Here is a 10,878-nt window from a genome sequence, read left to right as displayed (position 1 = left end):
TGAGACCCTTACTCTCTCCCACAGCCTCCCACAACAAATATGGTGACCTTCCTTCCAGCTGCACAAGGACATGTAGAAGTCCCAGCACATGCTGTACTTTGGCTCTGGGGCCCGCCTTTTTTTTTTTTTTTTTTTTTTTTTTTTTAATAAAAGCAGTGAGGTTTTTTATTTTTATTTTTATTTTTTACAGAGACAGAGAGTGAGTCAGAGAGAGGGGTAGACAGGGACAGACAGGAACGGAGAGAGATGAGAAGCATCAATCATTAGTTTTTCGTTGCGTGTTGCAACACCTTAGTTGTTCATTGATTGCTTTCTCATATGTGCCTTGACCACGGGCCTTCAGCAGACCGAGTAACCCCTTGCTGGAGCCAGTGACCTTGGGTTCAAGTTGGTGGGCTTTTGCTCAAACCAGATGAGCCCACGCTCAAGCTGATGACCTCAGGGTTTCGAACCTGGGTCCTCTGCATCCCAGTCCGATGCTCTATCCACTGTGCCACCACCTGGTCAGGCAAGGGGCCCGCCTTTTAAGAGGGCCAGGTTCTAGGGTGCATGCTCCCCACCCCAGGGGTGGATGGGCCAGCTGGTAGAGAACCAGAGTGAGGCAGGAGGGAGGTCGCTGGAGCAGGGCTGGAGCTTCCTCTGGGAGAGGAAGGAAGCAAGCTGGTGGGAAGATACCTCAAGGGGGTGGGCCCACAGCACAAACCTGCCCTGGGTGACACCTGCCGCTCCAGTACAACCAGCTTCTGGCCTACATGAAGACAGCTGTACAGCGTGGCCCAGGTGTGCCTGAAGGAGGGGCCCTGCCTACCCTGGAAGCTCAGGCCCAGGGCCGCTCAAGTCCTGCCCCTGCCCAATTGCAGTCTCCAGTACCAGCCCCTTTCAGGCGCCTCCCAACTCCCATCCTCCTCCCTGCCCATTGTGCTCCCTTGTTTGAGGGATAGTTGCTGCCTAGAGCAAGTGAGAGCCTAAGGCAAGAGGGAGTGGATGTGCCTGACCAGGCGGTGGCACAGTGGATGGAGCGTTGGACTGGGATGCAGAGGACCCAGGTTCGAGACCCCGAGGTTGCCAGCTTGAGCATGGGCTCATCTGGTTTGAGCAAAAGCCCACCAGCTTGAACTCCAGGTCACTGGCTCCAGCAAAGGGTTACTCGGTCTGCTGAAGGCCCACAGTCAAGGCACATATGAGAAAGCAATCAATGAACAACTAAGGTGTTGCAATGCGCAATGAAAAACTAATGATTGATGCTTCTCATCTCTCTTCGTTCCTGTCTATCCCTCTCTCTGACTCACTCTCTATCTCTGTAATAAATAAATAAATTAAAAAAAAAAAAAAAAGAGGGAGTGGGTTGTCCCACCTTGGCTTCTTTTCTGATACAGACCTCACAGAAGTCTGCCGCCTCCTGGGACCAGAAGGAGCTGCTGTGGGCCTGGTGAGGCTGACAGGATGCTACGGGCCACAAGCTTCATGTCATCTTTGAGCGCTATGTGCAACTCAGCAGCAAGGCTGCGAGGCTCAAGGTGAGGCCCCACCCCCACCCGCCAGCCTGGCCTGAGCTTGCACAGGTCTCAGGTCAATGCCTTGAGAAAGGAGGGCAGTAGTAGGACCTGCAGATGGAAACCCTGAGCCCTGCAACTGGGGTGGGCACAGCTTGTTCATCCACTGTGTTGTTCCACTAATTGACTGACTACCTACTATGTGTTGGTGCTGGGGACGGAGGTTCTGAGGATGCACAGGTGAAAGAACAGAGAAGGTGCCTGACCTTTGAGGGTGTGTAGTCCTCGGAGAGACAGACAATATTCATGTAAACACACATCTCCAGTCACCACTCAGACTGAATGCTAAGAAGGAAGGGGCTGCTGAGAGAAGGAATAAGGAGAGACCTGCTTCAGAGAGGTGGTCAGGGAGGGCCTCTCTGACACTTACCCAAGGCCTGCAAGATGGGAACAGCCAGGCAAGCATGCAGTAAAAGAGCACACGGGCTCCAAGGTGGGAGAAGCTGGTGTCTAGAAGGATCTGAAAGAAGCCAGTGTGGGCAGAGGGCTTGGGTGGGTAGGGCTCACGGTGGGGGAGAGAGGGCCAGGGCTTCATCCAGGTCCTATGTATCCAGGAGAGGTTGCCGAGTATGCACATTGCTATGTGCTTGTCCCTCCCTGATCTCATCCAGTATGGACAGTGGCCTTGGCAGGTATTTTTCCCATTTGGCAGATGAAGACCCCCAAGGATCAGGCAGGTCAAGTGGCTTCTCCACAGGTACCTAGGTCTCCTGTCCTGCCAGGCCAAGGTGGAAGGGGTGGTGGTGAGCCCTGTGGCAGTCCAAATACGAATCAGACATGCTGGAACACGACCTGGAACAGCTTTGCCAGGAGCTGCGGCCACTCTACCTGAACCTGTGTGCCTACGTGCGCTGTGCCCTGCACTGCTACTGCAGCTGAGATTACCAATGTGAGGGGCCCATCGCTGTCCACTGCCTGGGGAAAGCCCCTGCTGGCGTGGAGGTGGGGAGGCAGAGGAGGCCTCCAAGCAGGCATTCAGTAAGGGCAGAGACCGTCTCCCACTGCCTCTGAGCCCCTTCACTCCCCATCCAGGGTACATGTGGGATCAGTCACGGGTCAGAATCTTAGACCTGCCTGACTAGGCAGTGGCACAGTGGATAGAGTGTCGGACTGGGATGTGGAAGGACCCAGGTTCGAGACCCCGAGGTCACCAGCTTGAGCGTGGGCTCATATAGTTAGAGCAAAAGCTCATCAGCTTGGAGCCAAGGTCGCTGGCTCAAACAAGGGGTTACTCGGTCTGCTGAAGGCCTGCGGTCAAGGGACATATGAGAAAGCAATCAATGAACAACTAAGGTGTCGCAACAAAAAACTGAGGATTGATGCTTCTCATCTCTCCGCATTCCTGTCTGTCTGTCCCTATCTATCCCTCTCTTTGACTCTCTCTCTCTCTCTCTCTGTCCCTGTAAAAAAAAAAAAAAAAAAAAAAAAAAAGAAAAGAAAAAAAAAAAAAGATAATCTTAGACCTGGTCCTGCCCTTCCCGATGAAGCCTCCCAAGGATATCACAAAGATCATATAATCTAGGTGAGTGCTCAGCCTCGTCTGCCCCTGCCTACTCCACACCCTTGGCCATCTCTCTGGGGCTTCTTTCCTCCCCTCCCAAGTTCTAGAAAAATCCAATGGTGGAAAAGCCAACTGAGGGGCAGGAGGTGGAGTGCCATGCCTCCACCTGAGACTTCTACAATGGTGAGGATTTCATGTGCTCACCCGGCGGCCAGCACCACCTCCTGCCTCTCTCCCGCTCTTCCTCTGTTCCTGCTCTCCACCTATCTGCCTGTCTTAGCAAGTGTGCTCAAGGAGAGGTGGGCAGGGTGGAAGACAAGGGAGGGGGGATGTGAGCCAGCAACATGGAAGAAATGGGTGTGAGAGCAAAAGGCTAGTCTCCAGCCCCAAACTGACTCCAGAACACAGTATTTTTCACCATGGTGCTCCCATCAATCAAAGGATACAGGTCTGGTGGGATTAAACCTGGGTTTACTGGTTTCAAGACCAGTATTCCAACCATTGGCATGGTCTTTTGCCCAGTGAATTTCAACTGATTTCTGTAAGTTCATTTCCCTAATTGGTCAAGGTCATCTTGAGTTTCATTCCTATCTCCCGGAGGATTAACAAAGCCACATCATTCAATATTCTTTGCAAATGTAATGAGCATATCTGTGATCCCACCATGTAGTTTGTTAACCTCTAGGCCAGATGGAGCTGCGAGACTGACCCCCTGGCTTCACTCCCAGGGAGGGCTGCACCTTGTCCACCTGTTGTCTACTTAGTCTATTTGCTTTTCCATCTTTTTACACTACAGGGGTTTATTCTAGTTGACTGCCCAGGTTAGGGCTTTTCCAAATGCAAGAAACATAAAGAACTTCTGTGCTGTTTGCGTTGTCTCTGACTGCCCATCATTTATTCATTCAGCAAACATTCACTTGTGCACATACCCACCAGCCTGCCCTACATCCAGCAGGGGGCAATGGGCCACTGGATAAATCAGTAACCATAATACAAGAAAGGATCTGGTGCAGTAGAAAAGGGCTTTAGTGAACATGCAAAGAGGGCAAGGAGGTCAGGCCAGGAGACCAAGGAGGAGTCTCTGTCCCCAAGTACAGAAATGCAGAAAATAGCAGACATTTGTTTTTGATACATTAACTGACTTTTTTTTTTTTTTTTTGTATTTTTCTGAAGCTGGAAACGGGGAGAGACAGTCAGACTCCCACATGCGCCCGACTGGGATCTACCCGGCACGCCCACCAGGGGCGACGCTCTGCCCACCAGGGGGCGATGCTCTGCCCCTCCAGGGCGTCCCTCTGCCGCGACCAGAGCCACTCTAGCGCCTGGGGCAGAGGCCAAGGAGCCATCCCCAGCACCCGGGCCATCTTTGCTCCAATGGAGCCTTGGCTGCGGGAGGGGAAGAGAGAGACAGAGAGGAAGGAGGGGGGGAGGGTGGAGAAGCAAATGGGCACTTCTCCTATGTGCCCTGGCTGGGAATCGAACCCGGGTCCCCCGCACGCCAGGCCGACGCTCTACCGCTGAGCCAACCGGCCAGGGCTCAACTGACTTTTAACTCTAATCCTTCATTCCACTTCATCAGTGGTACATTTGACTCAGTCATTCTCACCACTTCCCTCCCTCACCCCAAGGGTACTCAGGCTCCTAGGGTCAGACTTGGCACCAAAGCATGTAAAGGCCTAGCCACACATTGCTGGTCACTGCTCACCAGCATCACTGTCCAGACTGCTGCTCAGGGAAGACCCTTGAGTTCCAGGTTTAGGACTTTGAACACCGTTTTCTGGGCAGAGTGCAGAGGAGAGGTCTCTGAGCAAGAGAGATGTCATGAGCTTTAAGGAAGTGAGATGATAGCAGAGTGAAATATGGGCTGTAGAGGGGAGAAGTATGTCAATGTTTGCATGGGAGAAGTGTTAGAGTAAGAGTCTTGGCTTTTCCTTTGCCTGATGTATCTTTTTTTTTTTTTTTTTTTTTTTTTTGAAGCTGGAAATGGGGAGAGACAGTCAGACAGACTCCCGCATGCGCCCGACCGGGATCCACCCGGCACGCCCACCAGGGGGCGATGCTCTGCCCCTCCGGGGCGTCGCTCTGCTGCGACCAGAGCCACTCCAGCGCCTGGGGCAGAGGCCAAGGAGCCATCCCCAGCGCCCGGGCCATCCTTGCTCCAATGGAGCCTTGGCTGCGGGAGGGGAAGAGAGAGACAGAGAGGAAGGAGGGGGAGGAGGGTGGAAAAGCAAATGGGCGCCTCTCCTATGTGCCCTGGCCGGGAATCGAACCCGGGTCCCCCCCACGCCAGGCCAACGCTCTACCGCTGAGCCAACCAGCCAGGGCCCTGATGTATCTTAAAACTTGATTTTACTCCTTTTGATTCATCTTCCTAAATGTAATTGCCCTGAGCCAGCCTCTGGGCTGGTTATTCTGGGGATGGAGGGTCTAAGTGAGCTTCACCCGAGTTCCCAAAGTCCCCCTGCAACATCCAGCCAGCATGGCGGGCCTGACTTTGTCCATAAGGCCTGTTGCTACCACCTTGGAGTTGAGCACTCCGGGCAGCACCCACCTGCTAACTTTGCAAGCTTCATGTGCTCCTCACATGGGCCATCCACTGTGCTTTGGGTCAAACCTCTTGTCCTGCCCCATCTGAAGGACATTCTGAATAAGCAGATTCCCCCACAATGTCCTTCCTTTTTCCTAGGACCCAGCATCTGATATAATCCTATTGCCTAAAGTCAGTTGTAGACTTTTGTTTTTGTTTTTTTCTTTTAATCTTGATGGCTTTTCTCTACCATTTCTCTTGGATCTGAACTATATTTCTTCTCCAGTGGTTTCTGCCAAGGATTCACTGACCTTTAGTTTCCCCCACCTTGCCCTTTTCCTAGCAATGTGTATAAGTCTTTGCAAGCTACAAAGTTCTCTTTTGCCACCAATATGTGACTTAATCCTCACCACAGCAAAAGGTAGGTCAATGAGGCCCATTTTATGGATGAGAAAACTGAAGCTGATTGCCTGAGGTTATGCAGCCCATAAGTAGTACTACTGGGTCTTGAACCTGGGTCCTGTTAGTCTAGACTCCACACTCTGACTTCTGGGCCCTTATGCCCCACCTGTCTCCTGTTCAGATCAGAAAAACAGGTTAAAAAGGATCAACATGTGCCCTATGCTGCCTACTCTGGAGATTCCGAGGCAGAGGAGCCCCAAGCCTTGGCTTCAGCACACTCTGTACCTTGGTATGTGGGCCCCCTGCCACCAAGTCCTGGGACAGAGCTGACATTTGTGCAGTACTGCAGTCAGTGCACAGAGCACATCCCATGCTCATTATCTCTCTAATCTTCCCAAACTCTCCCTGTGAGACCAGCAAGGTCTAAAGGGCTGCTTCTCCCTGCTGACATTGAACCCTTTTTGGGAAAGGGTGTCTCAAGGCTATCTGAGTCTAGGAGAATAATAATCATTACAGTAGTGGCCCTGGCTGGATGGCTCAGTGGTAGAGTGTCGGCCTGGTGTGCAGGAGTCCTGGGTTCGATTCCCGACCAGGCCACACAGGAGAAAAGCCCATCTGCTTCTCCACCCCTCCCCCTCTCCTTCCTCTCTGTCTCTCTCTTCCCCTCCTGCAGCCAAGGCTCCATTGGAGCAAAGTTGGCCCGGGCGCTGAGGATGGCTCTGTGGCCTCTGCCTCAGGCACTAGAATGGCTCTGGTTGCAACAGAGCGATGCCCCAGATGGGCAGAGCATCACCCCCTGATGGGCATGCCTAGTGGATCCCAATCAGGCGCATGCGGGAGTCTGTCAGACTGCCTCCCGTTTCCAACTTCAGAAAAATACAAAAAAAAAATCATTACAGTAGTAATAATAAAAATAATGATAGTACTTTTTATTCTTCTCTCCTATATGAAGAACTAACATTTATTGCCTGCCCACTTTGCTCTCAACATTGTCTTTGTTTAATCATTACAACAAGCCTAGGAGAGAGGTACTATTATTATTGCTATTTCAGAAAGTTATGTTACTTGCCCAAGGTCCCACAGCTACTGAATGACAGTGTCAGGATTCAATCCTAGGTTGGTCTTATTTCAAAGCTTATGATGTTTATCTACTATGCTGAGCTCTGTGGGGAAAGTCTGGTTGTCAAAGCCCTGGGCCCTAGGGATGGGCATACTGAAGGGGCCCCATAAGCACCAGCTGATGCCCACACACAGCCTCAGGGCTGTACCCACTCTCCCAGGGATGTCCTAAAGCTGGGTTTAAGCAAACCCTGGCCAGAGGTCCTGCAGAAGATAACTGGGCAAACCAAAATATCTGCAAACGTCCTTATGACCTACTTTAGGCCTGTGCTAACCTGGCTAGTCACCAAACATGTGCACCATATCCTGGTCTGGCCCCACTCCAGCCGTTCCTTTGCAGGTTTGATAATCTGACCCTGGTCCCAGCTCTGGTGCAGCTCCAAGCCCTACCTTAGCCTTCCCTGGGCCAGCCCTTACCCCAACCCAGCCTTAACCCCTAGTCCATCTCTGGCCTGGCTTGAATGAGCATAGAACTGCTGCTGTGTGACCTTGTCTGCACCTGCTGCAGCCTTGACCAAGACCACAGCCCACGCCCCAGCCCATGCCCCACTTGCTTCCCTATGCATTGTCTAGCTAGGCTGCCAGGCTGGCATCTAAGCAGAGGGTGGCATCTTGCCTCCTGACCCTTGCACAGAGCCATTGCTGGTCACCATAGGGTATGTAGCCCTACCTGTGCCCATCATCTCTTCTGCTTCTCTTTCTCACTCTCCTTCCAGGGCAATGCACTCAACTGTGGCTTGGAAGGTAGGCACCTGAGGCTGCAGGAAAAGGCCAGTGGCAGTCAAATCCTCTCTGATTGCCACAGGGCAACTCAAGACCCTCTCCCCAGTTCCACCAGCTCTATAAGACTCCTATGTCCTCCACAGAAAAAGACAAAGACAAAATGAAATGCCTGAGTCTGGAGCTGGACAACAGCCAGGCTAAATTAGGCAGTGGGTGTTGCTTGCCCCAAACTTTGTTCTGTTCCTGGTGGCCTTATACTGCTGGCCTGAAGGCTATACCCCCTGGAAAAAAAGGTCACTGGCCCAAAACACCGCTGCACAGGACACCAATCCACTTGAGACACCACCCAATGCCCACTTCCTGAGCAAAACCGTAAAACCCAACCAGGTTGACAAAAGATAGTGGATTTTGCTGGGTCTATGCCTGGTCCTAATGCTGTGCTCAAACAGCCTGACCATTTGAATTTTCACACCGCACAATACTAAACCTCAGTGGGTGAGTGCTGAATGGTGGATCTGGGACTAGACACTAGTGCCACTGAGAGGCTAGGGGGCAGGAGGAGGATGACCAAACCACAGAGTGTTGTGGGGAGACCGGGGAGAGTACAGCTTGCATGCCTAGTGCCCAACTGCAGTTGGATGCAGCAGACCTGGGTATATAGGGAGTGGTGACTGTCGGTGTGAGCTTATGTATGCAAGTCCATGTGTATAGGCTACTGACTCTGTGATTCTATGTAATTCCATACATTCTGTGTATACCTTGGGTTCCATGCCAACCTTCTTCTGTTAGGGACTCAGGAACCATGGTGTTAGTAGCTATGTCCCTCCAAAACAGCCTCTACCCCAATTTACCCCCAGAACTGGTTCTTCACACAGCCTGTTTTCTTCAGACACCCAACTGTGGAGCTGAACTCAGACAGCTGTGCCCGAGGAATACCTGCTTTGGTTAGAAACAGAACACTGCTTCAGTCCCCTTTTAAAGTATATTCAAGTAGAATTAGACATTCCTGTGCAAATCATTGGTGCCCCCAGTTCATGAGCACTGTGCTCTGAATACCTGCCAGCACATCTTTCTGCTGATCCTCTGGCCTGCCCTGTGATGGGCTGCAAAATCCAGCTCTCTAAAGCTACTTGTTAGCTGTCTGAGATGCAAGTAGCCTCACAAAATAACCCATGGCCCTCCCTGCCCCAGTTCAGTCCCTCCCAAATGGAGACAGCGGGTAGCTGGGCACCAAGCCAGACTTGATTAATGATTGACTTCTTGAATATTTAAACAAAGCTCATCTCCAGCCACTCCGCTCCAGAGATGGCCTTGTTCAACACACACACCTGCTGCCCGGCCGGTTGCCCTGGGGATTGAGCACAGGACAAACAGCACCTTCCCAGACTCAGTGGAGGAGGAAAAGACAGGGAGGGAATGCTGTTGGCGGACTCTAGGGACGAACCTGGGTAGAGAGAAGGAAGATCTCTACTCTTGCCCCTTCTAGCCCTATTTTTCCAGCCTGGGTATACTTGCCAAGAAGACAAGCTGAGTTTGAATTGATGCCCCCAGGGCTCCTGGGGAGGCTGAGAATTAGTGCCTTCAGAGATTAGGGGAGCCTTGAGGGGAAGTAGCATTACAGCTAGTCACCTAAAGAGGAGGCATCAGGGCTGCAGTTGAGCTGATGGGAGGGTGACCAAAAGATGAGACTGGATCTCTCTAGATTAAGAAGTCAGGGGTTCAGAGAACAGAGGGACTGGGCTGGATTTTTCATGAACCCTACCTCTGCCCAGGTTTCAAGAGGTCTTCCTAAACTGTGGCTGAACCCACACACTTTCTGCTCAACCAGATGCTTCACAACACCCTTGTTTGATGTCTCTGACACTATGTTGCTGCTGTAATGTCCTTATTGGTCCCCATTACCAGCTGTCAGCTCTATGAGGGCAGGGCACCTGTCATGACTGTGCTCCTGTGTAACACTTGTACCCAGCACAGACCGTGACACCTAGTGGGGACTTGAGAAATGTTCGAATGTGTGAGTGAGTGAATGAGTCTCCCACTGCCCAAGTCCCTCCTCAGAGCTCAGCACCCCATGCACTGAGTTCATGAAAAACAGCCTTATCTTTCTTCCAGAGCTACTCTGCCCCCCCCCCACACACACACACACAGGGGCATCCAGGACAATTCTTGCCACCCACTTCAGGAGGCCACATTTGCAGCTATTCCATTCCTCAGCCACAGTGGCCAATGAGACCACCATCAGGCATTGTGGCTCTGAGGGGCGAAGGCCCACCCAGCCCAAGACTCCAAGCCTCTCACCTGGACACACCAGCAAAAGCCTCACTGAGCCTCCTTGTCCATCCTCTCTCCCCACCCACTGTTGTAAAGTTTATTTCACCAAAATATTTCCTTCATGTTTAACTACATAAGAACTTGATCGTCCATCAGTTAAATCTAGATGTTCAAAATGTCGTCTGAGAGTCTTTATCAGTTCTCTTTTTCTCCACCCTCACCTTTCCCGGCCTCCAGCTCAACCCTTTTCCACTGATTGTGCCACAGGCCTACTCCAAGCTCCACAAGATGGTCAGTGAAAAGTAGTCCCTGTCTCTCCCTCCTTTCTTTCAATAAACCTCACCCCATCTTCTTCTAGTGTATTCCTTTTCAATCAGTACTCAGACCTTTTATCAGTGGTCATTTGCTAATAGGTGGTTTTAAATCTGTTCTCCTCTCAAGGAAAGTCTTGTATGCTAAGAGCTCTCAGGCTTCCGAAGAAAGCAAGTGATTGCTTATTTCCTGTACCCTTCTTGGGTACTCCTACCCCATTCTCCAGAACCAGGTCTTGGATAGACTTGCTACTAAGAGTTCTGCGTAGGCACTGGAATTCAGCAAAAGGGCAATTGACAAAGACAGGCAAGAGGTCTAACAGCACCATTGTCAAGGTCAGGCCCAGCAAAAGACCATCTGAGGCCTTCTGCCCACCCTTTACCCTTCATGACAATCTCGCCCCGGCAACGTCCGTACTGCTCTTCAGCGTCATGAGAGGGGCTTAGGGCACTGGCCCCTGGAACAAGAGC

Source organism: Saccopteryx bilineata, chromosome 2 (assembly GCF_036850765.1).
Source record: "Saccopteryx bilineata isolate mSacBil1 chromosome 2, mSacBil1_pri_phased_curated, whole genome shotgun sequence".
NCBI lineage: Eukaryota > Metazoa > Chordata > Mammalia > Chiroptera > Emballonuridae > Saccopteryx > Saccopteryx bilineata.
This window is presented reverse-complemented; position numbering follows the sequence as displayed.